The 10,647-nt window shown below is 39.7% G+C and overlaps 1 pseudogene; it reads right to left on the bottom strand.

The window, feature by feature from the left end:
- Positions 1-9,016: 9,016 nt before the first annotated feature.
- On the bottom strand, positions 9,017-9,867 carry LOC110591494 (annotated as a pseudogene).
- Positions 9,868-10,647: the final 780 nt, after the last annotated feature.

Raw genomic sequence — 10,647 nt, 5'->3', positions numbered from 1 at the left:
CAAACACCTGCCCCAGTGTTTTCCCTTTTCCACCACTGCTGTATTGGGTAGGTCTGGTTTCCTATGCTCTGTTTTGGGGGTACTCGTGTGTGTCCCGGGCTGATGACAAAGATAGTGTCCACGAGAGGCTTTGCGAAGTTACAGGCTTAGATAGATGCTCATATATTGGGCAGTACATCGCTGAAGTAGAGGCAGCTGATAATGGCAGCCAGTTTCCGCCCAGTAGTGATGACAACCACTGACAGGGCTTTTCCGCAAGCACGAAGATAGTCTGTGATCTTGGCTTCCACTCTGCTTCCTGGAGCTGGCCACTTTATGATGATGGGCCATGTTTTCATGCTAACTTTTCCCTCTCATCCCTAATTCCCCTGTGATCCTTCTGGTCTGGAGATTCTGCCTTCTTCTGAAGTCTTGGCTCCACCATTCCCTCATCTCTCTCTCAGCCCAGGTAACCCTCAACCATCTCCCTTCCAAGTGTGGGAGTTGGAGTCATTTCCTTCCCTCTATTTTGGCTTTTTAATCTTTGTTACATAAACTCTTTGACCCACTTTCTTCAGGGACTTCCTGTTGAGTTTCAAGAAACTAGTTAGGAAGCACAAAAAACAAAACAAAACAAAATCCAACCAACCAAACTCCATTAAACCAAACCCATAAAGGAGTATACATGTATTTTTCTTATTTTACTTTCCTTGTAGAAAAATGCTAAAGCTTCTGGATTCCTCTGAACAATTGGGAGAAGGATGAAAGTGCTTATATAAAAGGAAGTAAAATCAGAAAGACTGCCATTTCAAGATCTTATTACCTTAATATAACAGACATGACCTACTGAACACTGCTGGTCTGGTGTTGGGCATCTGAATAAACCTTGGCTAATAGTGTCTCTTTCTAGGAATATTAGAATTGCAACTCAGAAAGGATAGCCTTTCTTAGGTGTAAACATTTAAGATGTAAAACTTAAATGTTAGTAGTGCTCTTGTTTCCTGCCAGAGGAAATCCATCCACAGACCAAGAAAGAAGAATGTGGGAGACTTGCAAAGAGAGCAGAGATGACAGACCCAGTGAGGAACTTGATAGCACTTCTTCCAGAACCTGGTGCCAGTGGTGCCAGAATTCTAACTACATTCCTATTTTATTGGGTTTTAGGAGTTGCGTTTCTGTCATTTGTGACCCAGCATCCTATTACAAATATCCATCTTGTGGGGTTTCTGTGCAATTTAGATACAGTAAGCTCTTTTGATTTCTTAGCATAATGTCTGGCCCTTTATAAGCCCACAGGATGTTGTTGTTATTGTTTAAGACAATTCACTTTTTGCTGTCTCACTTGTGGTATCAAGATTTCTTAATCACTACTCATGCTTGTCCAAGACAAAGTGATTTATTCATTTACCATCCATTCTATCCACGTTTAAGTTAAGGAATCATTCCTGTTCTTTTTCACCATCACAAACGCTTAGGAACCACCACTTACTTAGGGCAGTGTCTGACACATAGAAAGCAGTGAATGATTTGTTCAGCAAATGCATTTGAGATGTAATATAGGAATAATTGATTAATTTCTGTGCTTTAAGAACAAGCAAATTAAAATATCCCTCCTAACTGTTGCCACGCATATTGAAATCAACATTTTGTGTTCATGAAAAAAATTTTGGTCATTTTCTTGACAATGTCTGATAAAACTTCTATTGAACAAGTGATACTTTGGTTTTGTATTAATTCAGAAAACTGACCTACTCCTGAAGGTTTGGAATTATTTAATTAAAATCCACACAACGTTATTGTGTTCTGAACTTATCTTGACCTAATGGAGGAAGATCAGCTTTACCTGGAGCAAAAGGTGCAGAATCTCACCATGTCACAAAGTTTGCCACATATCTTTTACTACACATTATGTATTTAAACTTCCTTGTTTGCAGATTTTAAGAGATATTTCAAAAATGGCCTCTGTTGTGCATTGGTTGTGTGATTTATGGTAAGGAGAGGATCATTTTCTAGGAAACCATGTTAATATTAACCTCTGCTCTTTGACAGAAATGTTGACTTAACAAAAGTACTTCCCTAATAACTTACCTAGATTGACATTCCATTGTGATTCCACTTAGTACTATAGAAGCTACACATTATTTATCAGCAAGTTTTGTACCTTATTTTACTGCCACAAAGTGGATATAAACATCTTTAAAGAGACAGACTTTGGCCTTTTTCCTTCCTTTAAAACCATTCTTCTCAACTGTTATTCTTTCCAATGAAGCTTTGTCTGTCTCTCTTTTAGAGAAGAGAATGTCAGGGTGTTACCTAATGAAAGCCTTCAAGAATAAATTATACACATACAAGGAAAAGAAAAAACCTCTCTTCGATCTTATTTGAAGACAGATGGAGAAGATCCAGGGTTTAAATTACGGAATGAAAGAATAAAGACTGGCTTTAAAGCAGTGAAAGTTTGTTTTGTGATGTTTTTGTTTGCCACAGATGCTTTCAAGAAACTGCTGAAAGCTGTGAGTCCACTCCCTAGAGAAATCTATGCATCAGTATACACAAAATTCATGACATTTCAGAGTTCACAAACATACTAAAACCCTTCTTTGAATTCTGTGTTAAAAGAACAAGTTCCAAGTAATAAAGATTGTTTAAAACTTAACCTAAGTTGCTTTCCATGAAGATTGTTTCAAATGGGAAATACGGCCTTTGTTGTTTTACTTCTGCCCTAACTTAGTATCTGTTCACTGGAATGCTGCCGTGCTAAAGACATTGCCTGCGCCGGGGGTCTTTGAGAGAGATGTTTTTGTGCACCTGTCTGAAACAGTACCTGCTACAATGGGACATGCATCATAATTTTGGGAGGAGAAGGAATTCATAAGGAGTTGACTATACAGCATTGGATGGGAAATTAAATTTAGGTTCATTAATCATAAAGAAGCCAATGCCCCAAAATGTTCTAAGTATTATCTTCTAATATGATAAATAAAATTGGGATGAGTTATTATTTTACAGAAAATAATAAATGGAGAACACAAAAGTGGGCTGGGCAAATTTGTTGCTATTTTATGGCCAGAAGACTTCCGCTACTGGTAACGAGCTTGTACATGGTTTAGCAGAGTGTTAATCCACAGGGACATCTCATCCCTCTAACGATATGTATTTTTAAAAATATGAATGAACATCATGGCAAACAAAGGATAGTTGATGTTTCCCTTCACTAGTGTATGTTTAGAACAAAAGCACATGATAGATATATATATGTATATATATATATATACACACACACACACACATATGTACATATATATATATATGTAATAATGTAAATATCCATAGGTGCCTCTGGAATAGATACAAACAATAAATAGTTGCCTTTGGTGATACACACTAAAATTTTAGAAACACAGTTACTTTATCATGAGATCATTAGATCCAATTTCCTCCACTTCTATTACCATCATCATAAAACACCATTATCTTTTGCACCATCATCTTCCAGTCAATGTTCTTATTTAAATAAACACATCCATCCAAAGGATTTTAACCTATTGTCTCCTACTTTAATTTGAAAAGCACAGAATACACGCCCTCTAGATTCTTGCCTGAGAATGCTACATGCAACTGTTTGCTTTTGGTTCTCAGATCAGAGAAGGCTGATATTTTCAGAGCACTTTGGAAGGATCTGAAGTCAATGTGTTCCTCTTGATCAATGTTTTTCAGAATTTTTTGAGTGAGGCCCGGAGTAAAGATACATATGTATGACTTATTATACTCTATGTGTACATAAAAACAAAAATTCCTGCAAAATATACTATGCTGACCATCTGTATCATTTAAATACATACTTAAAGTATAATCCACTTTAATATTTACTATATTCCATTCTTTCTATTTTATTTTAATCTCTTTCATGAAAAATGCTGTCCCCCGAATTGATTTCACAACTTCTGAAGAATGAAAACAGCTTAAAAAAATCCTACTAAAAGTCAGTTTCCCAAAATTTGGTGTGTAAAAAAAAATCTCAAGGAGTTCTTTCAAAATGCAGGTTATTAGGCCCACCTTCAGATATTCTGATTCACTAGTGCAGTCCAAAAATCGACAATATTTCAGAAGCTTCCAAGATCATCCTGATGCAGATTTTGAGATGTAGGTTCTATCTAGTAATCCACGTCCGATTCTTGGATTAAGTTAGAGCAGCTGAAAATTATACACTGACCCTAGGCTCTGTTGGCTTACAACAGGGTTACTTTTTATCTTTTTTTTTTTTTAAAGATTTTATTTATTTATTTGACAGAGAGAGACACAGCGACAGAGGGAACACAAGCAGAGGGAGTGGGGGAGGGAGAAGCAGGCTTCCCGCGGAGCAGGGAGCCGGATGCGGGGCTCGATCCCAGGACCCCGGGATCATGACCCGAGCCGAAGGCAGACGCTTAACGACTGAGCCACCCAGGTGCCCCAACAGGGTTACTTTTACTGAGAAAGCTTCGGTGTCCCATCCTCAGTTTTCACCGAAAGATGCAAGAAACAATTTACTATCACACTTTCATAGGCATATCATTGAGACAAAAGTCTTCACAGCATAGCAGGGTGGCCTATGTGAAGCCTCAAGGAAAATTATTTTCAATACTACATACCTAGGAAGGCTTCTCTTCCCTTAAAGAGTTGCTCTCCTCTCTTATCACAAGGGAATATCATATACCAATTTTGTGTCACAACAGCTAAGACTTTGTCCGAACTATTATATTCCTAGCACCTAGAACAACGGCTGGCTCCTAGTAGATACTAACAAAATAAATACTTGTTGAATTGAATTGAATTGAATTGAATTGAATTGAATCGAATGCTTCCTTTTCACTGTGGCTGCCAACAATATTGGAGACAAATTCGTACCTCAACTTTGACACCATGGAGATCTTACGACTTACGTATATGCGCACTCACTCCTTTGTGAGTTTTGACAAAATCTATGCTGATTTGTGTGCTTCTGGGTTTTTATGTGGCCAACTTATATATGTGATGGTGTCTATATAAACAAACATCACCGACAACTATTATGTGTATAATACATAATATTTTGAAATCATTTTCATGTGTATAACTTTTTCTCCTCACAAGAAGTTGATATAAAAAAATTAGAGAGTTTTCATGATTTACCCAGTTCAGACTAATATTTTCTGCCTGTATGACTCCTATTCCTTGCATTATGCTGGGGTTGACAATTACAGACCATGGGCCATATCCTGTTTTTGTGTGGCCCGTGAGCCATACAAAACACTTTTAAAGGATTAAAGAGAATTCGAGGGAGACTAGTATTTTGTGATGTGTGAAAATTGTAAGAAACTTAAAACTTCAGTATTCATAACTGAAGTTTTATTGGAGAATGACTACACCCATTTGTTTACATATTGTCTATGGCTACTTCCAAGCTACAATTACAGAGGTGAGTAGTTGCTACAGAGTCCAGAAACCCTATGTGTGGCCTGCAAAACCTAAAATGTTTACATTGGGAACCGCACAGAAAACTGGCCAACCCCTGCATTTTACCTCCTGCTTCAACCAACCTACTTCTTGTTGGGAAAATTCTGACTGGCAAAAGAGGAGTGGCAGGCGTAGTGGTTATCCGTGAAGTAGAATATTTACCCGGATTTTAGATAAGCTGCATAAATAAATCTCTGCTCAAGTGTAAACTAATTCTGCTGGGTTTTTTTAAAAATTAAACTTAACTGTTCCTTGATATTTCTGTTCAATTTATGGTGCTTGCCAAAACTGAAGCAATTTCATATTTCTATTGCTATTAAGCCATCTTTCAAATAAATAGACATTCCTTTTAATCTTAGTGGGTCTATACTTTGGTATTTCCTCTGGGGATGGTCTAGTTTCTATAACTTGACCTAATGTGTAAAGATAATAATATTATGCTTTAAGCTAGAATTATGCCCAGTCTACCCTTCACATCAGGTCTATGGAGAGTAAGGAGGCTTGGAGGGTCTGAATAGGGTTTTTCTCACCTTGCAATGTAGGGTTTCTGTTTCTTGAGCCTTGCAGTGTAGTTTCAACCTCATCATAGGATGGAGGGAAAGAGGGGTAAATGGAGGAGTATAGACAGAGGGAGTAAGACTAAAGAAAAAGGTGGAGATAGTTAGAGGGAGTTGAACAAGTGATATCCAACTCGTCTTCATAAATTCCTGTGGAAGTCTGGAGCTCTCTGGCTTTTACAACTGGAAATAAACTGAGTCAAGCAGTAAGTGTTAACTCAAGGTCACGATCTGCCCCGCTGCTCCTGAGCTCTTGGTTTCTACAGGCTATCCCTCTGCTGTGTGTGTCTGTCCTGAAATTCATAATCCTCTCAAGCCTTCAGGATGGGCTGAGGACTTGGATGAAATCATTACAAGAACAGCATAAGCCTGTGGCTATAGAGTATTTGTTTCCCTACAAATATTGTGGAAACTTAGCCTCCCAAGTCTGCTGCTGACAGAGAGCTGGAGACTGCAGTGTCTGTCTAATTATGCTCCAGACCTGTCTTCTGAATCATTTCCCCCTCTCCACTCTCCATTTCGTGTTAAAGCACATTACGACAATGCCTCCTGATACAATCATCTGGAGTATTCTCAAGAAAAATCACTCAGTGATCTGGGAAGATCTGCTATGGTACTGAACAAGATACTTAACCATGTGAAACCACAACCAAAATGGTTGCATCAGAACAGGAAAGTTAGCACCTGTCTACGTTTTTCCTGTGTATTTTCCTGTGCTCTGCCATAAAGGTTCATCTTGTTATTCTAGTCTGAAAAAGAAGGAATGGCGGTGGGGGGAGGCAGAATTTTTAAATTAGTTTTGGGTAATTTTGCCTTGAAAGAGTTTCCGGATCTAACATTATTCTGGAGGAGCCAGCCTGGGTGTGGTCGAGCTTCAGGGGCCTCATCTGCCCCACCCCTGACTGCCCTCTCATTCCCATTTGGGGGTCTGGCTGCCATATTTTACTGGTTCTCATCCTTTCATGCCAACATAATACTGTCACAAAATTGCTAAAAATGTGCCTCTTGTGGACAATGTGCTGGGGGGCGGGGCAGGGAGAAACAATTCGCCCTGCCCTCCCCTCCTGCGAAGCAACTGCTCAACACGCAGTCAAATCATCCCACTGTCTGAGCACCCTTGCCTACGTGGTCGCCTTTGTTCCTTATGCCATGAGTGACTGTCAACAAGGAGACAGGGATGGTGGGAGGAAAAAGAAAAGATGGAAATGAACATTTATCAAGTATTTCCTAAGCGTGTGCTTTAAGTGCATTTTTTACTTGATTTCGGAACAAGTTACAAATGTGATTAGCCCCTTGGAAATAGCCCTAGTCGATATTCTTCCTCTTCACACTTTATAAATGATACAAACTACTTCTCAGAGCGGTTAAGCACCTTGCCAAAACCACATGCGAGTGAGTGGGCAGCATGTTTGTCTAAATTCAGTGTCTGTTTCCACCAGACCGCACACACTCACAGATCCATGAGCGGCCAAGGAAAGGCACCTCCACCTTCTCTGAGAACAATAGTAGTAAATACATTGCTGGGTTGCTGTCATAGATTATCCAGAATTTGTGTATATGCTCCTTTGTAGGGAAATGGTATTAGTGTTTCTTTTTCTTGTTCTGTACGGATTTAGGGAGAGTCCAAGTTTTGTTTTGTTTTGTTTTCAGTCATAAGTAAGTCCTGCCCTGTTACAGCACTATTTGTGCATTACATTGCCTATTTATTAGTATGCATCAACCAGAACTTTGTACTGTACAGACCTTGGTCCCTATGTATCTGGAATATGTGTCTTGAGTTTTCCAGATTGGCTTTTCTTACTTCTTCCCAGAGCTTCTGTTTATTGCTTCAGGTGCAAGCCTCAGAGCTTCTCCCCCAGTTCTATCTATTTCATCCTCCTGACAGACGGTCTATGGGGCCCAGGGCGTATGCTCCTTCCTAATACAAGGAAGAAAGCATGAAAGCAAGAAAGGATAAAGGAAGGAAATGGTCTGTTCACTGGCAGAATAAAAAAGGAAGCACAGATTGTGGTAAGAAGGAACACATCTGTATTTCAGAGTAGTCTTTGAAGCTTAGACGTGAAGGCTGGTTATTATGAACTCAGCGTGAGGTTACTTTCCTTCTATCATCTTACACAGAGATTTAGGTAACCCCTAATGGCCACCTCTTTTTTGGTGGTTGGCTTATTTCTTCTTTATCTGTGGTAATTAAATATGCCATTTGAGTAAATCCCTCAACTGAGCTTAAAAATTGATGACCAATAAAAGTGATCCAGCACCTGACTGATCACTAACCAGTAATCTCATTACTGTTCTGGATTAAATTATGTAATTAGTTCACATTACACATGGTTCAAAGCAATGGAGCCTAGAGCAATTTACATTCTCATGTGCTTTTTAAAGAATGGCCCCCCAATGTTTATAAACACATCAAACAAATTAAATAGTGGGATATCAAAAGGCCTTTCAGTCTTCATTCTGGAACAGGTAAAAAAATTCAACAATCCCTTGGGAGAAGTAGTATACCTTTTGTGACTGTCCTTTTTGGGATTACATAGACAATGGGCTTGTGTATCTTCGGCACATGCTTTCCAGGTGATGTGTGCTTCTCTAGCCCACGTCATGTCATTTCTGCTGAAGTCACTTCTCTGCCTATTGTCACAGAATTCCACAGTGGTGTGTTTCCATGATGGACAACTTCATTTGATTGAATCAGTTTTAGCCAATACACTCAAACTTAGAAACATTTTTTCTTTTAGTTGTTGTTGTTGTAGAAAATATGTATTGTGACTCTTGCAGGAATTTAAGGCTGGCGTTTTGATAACTGTGAACAGTGATGTGCTGCTATCAAGCAGCAGTTGCTTACTTATGGATGTTTGTTTTCTTGTGTCCCAGCCTCCTAACAATTTTAGATAAAATTTCTGCATAGGATATTAATCATGGCTCTTTAATATTTTCCAATGATCCCTCTATGCTGAGGGGTTTTTTTGTTTTGTTTTTGGTTTTTTTTGACACTGGCTGAAAGACAATGTTTTATTACTTTTATGTACAGAAAATTCAACAGCGTCCACTCAGCCCAGTTTGGTGGCCAGTTCTTTAGCCTTTGCCTTTTCCAGCTTGGCGATGCGAGCCACAGACTTCGGACCCAGGACGTTGCCTCCCCAGTGGCGGTGGATCTCATTGTATCTGTCATTGTAATTGGTCCTGATGGCTTCCACCAGCTTTGCCAGAGCTCCTTTGTCTTCCAAGTTGACCTGTGTGAAGGTAACAGTGGTGCAGTTCTTCCTGAGGACAGATGCCCCAGCTAGGCCTTCCCCTTGATAATGCAGTAGGGAGGCCCCATCTTACGACACAGGGCAGGCAGGAAAACCACCAGCTCAATGGGATCCACATCATGTGCAATCACTACCAGCTGAGCCTTCTTGTTTTCCACCAAGGTGGTGACAATGTTAACCCCAGCTTGAAGGACAGGTGGCCTCTTAGTGGGGACATCCCCTTTGCCCGCAGCTTTCTTCTTGGCCCGGGCCAACAATCTCTGCTTCTTCTCCTGCTTTGTCTCTGGTCTGTACTTATGGGCCAGCTTAAGCAGCTGAGTAGCTGTCTGGTGGTCCAAGGCCTGGGTGAACTGGTTAATTGCGGGAGACACTTTCAGACGTTTATAGAGAATAGCTCTTTGCCATTGCAGCCAGATGTAGTGGGGCCATTTGACAAAGAGGGAGAGGTCCCTTTTGGGCTGGATGTCCTGTCCGATGCCAAAATTCTTGGGCCTCTTCTCGAACAGGGGATTGACCACCTTCTTGGCCTCCTTCTTCTTCACGACAGCAGGGGCTGGGGCCACCTTCTTCCCCTTCACCTTCTTCCCTTTCGGCATCTTGGGTTGCTGGAGGAGAGAGCTCTATGCTGAGTTTTAACTGTGGGTTATGGGAGAAAGAATTGAAATAATTTTTTCCCCTCAGAGAGTGTCTTGCCTTTCATTCATTCTGGCTGAGCTCATAGCCCTCACCATGTCGGCCTCCCCTGTTTTCTTATCTTTTCCAGGTCTCTCTCCTTCCTGTGGGAGTAACAATGGCCGATCCACAAGCACAATTGGTTTGTATCAATCAAAGGAAAAGTAAAGAGGAAAGCGGAGTGTTCTGGGAACTTTCCGTGATCCAGAAAAAGTAACGAGGCATTAAATCAATACAGAAAACAACTCGATGTAATTCATCCTCACTCTTTATTCCACAATCTGAGATACTTTCCACAGTCTGTGAACATTTCCAGGTTTTATCAGTGTTTAGTATAATGTCAAGTCATGCTTCTCTCTATGGCAACATGAGAAAAGAATGCTCCTTCTAAACCTGAAGGATAGAAAAGTCTGCCACGGTAGAGATGTATTATTTATATAGCAATATGTGGAAATGTTTCATTTCTGATAAGTTGTAGTCCCAGATAAGAGAAGTTTTGTATCATTAAACTCCAAAACCTTAGAAAATATATCGGTGTCATATAGAGAGAATTCTAGAAATAACTTTACACTTTTTCAATGACTCAGAGTATCATTATGAATATTAAATCTCTGTACTTTTCTAAAAACAATTCTCTCTTGATGGATTGGTAAGTAGGTCCTATACTAGTAAAGGGTAAAAAAAAAAAAGGCTATTTTCTGATAACATAC

Source organism: Neomonachus schauinslandi, chromosome 2 (genome assembly GCF_002201575.2).
Source record: "Neomonachus schauinslandi chromosome 2, ASM220157v2, whole genome shotgun sequence".
NCBI classification, from domain to species: domain Eukaryota; kingdom Metazoa; phylum Chordata; class Mammalia; order Carnivora; family Phocidae; genus Neomonachus; species Neomonachus schauinslandi.
Note: the sequence above shows the minus strand (reverse complement) of the source record. Positions and strands in the feature narration are given on the sequence as shown.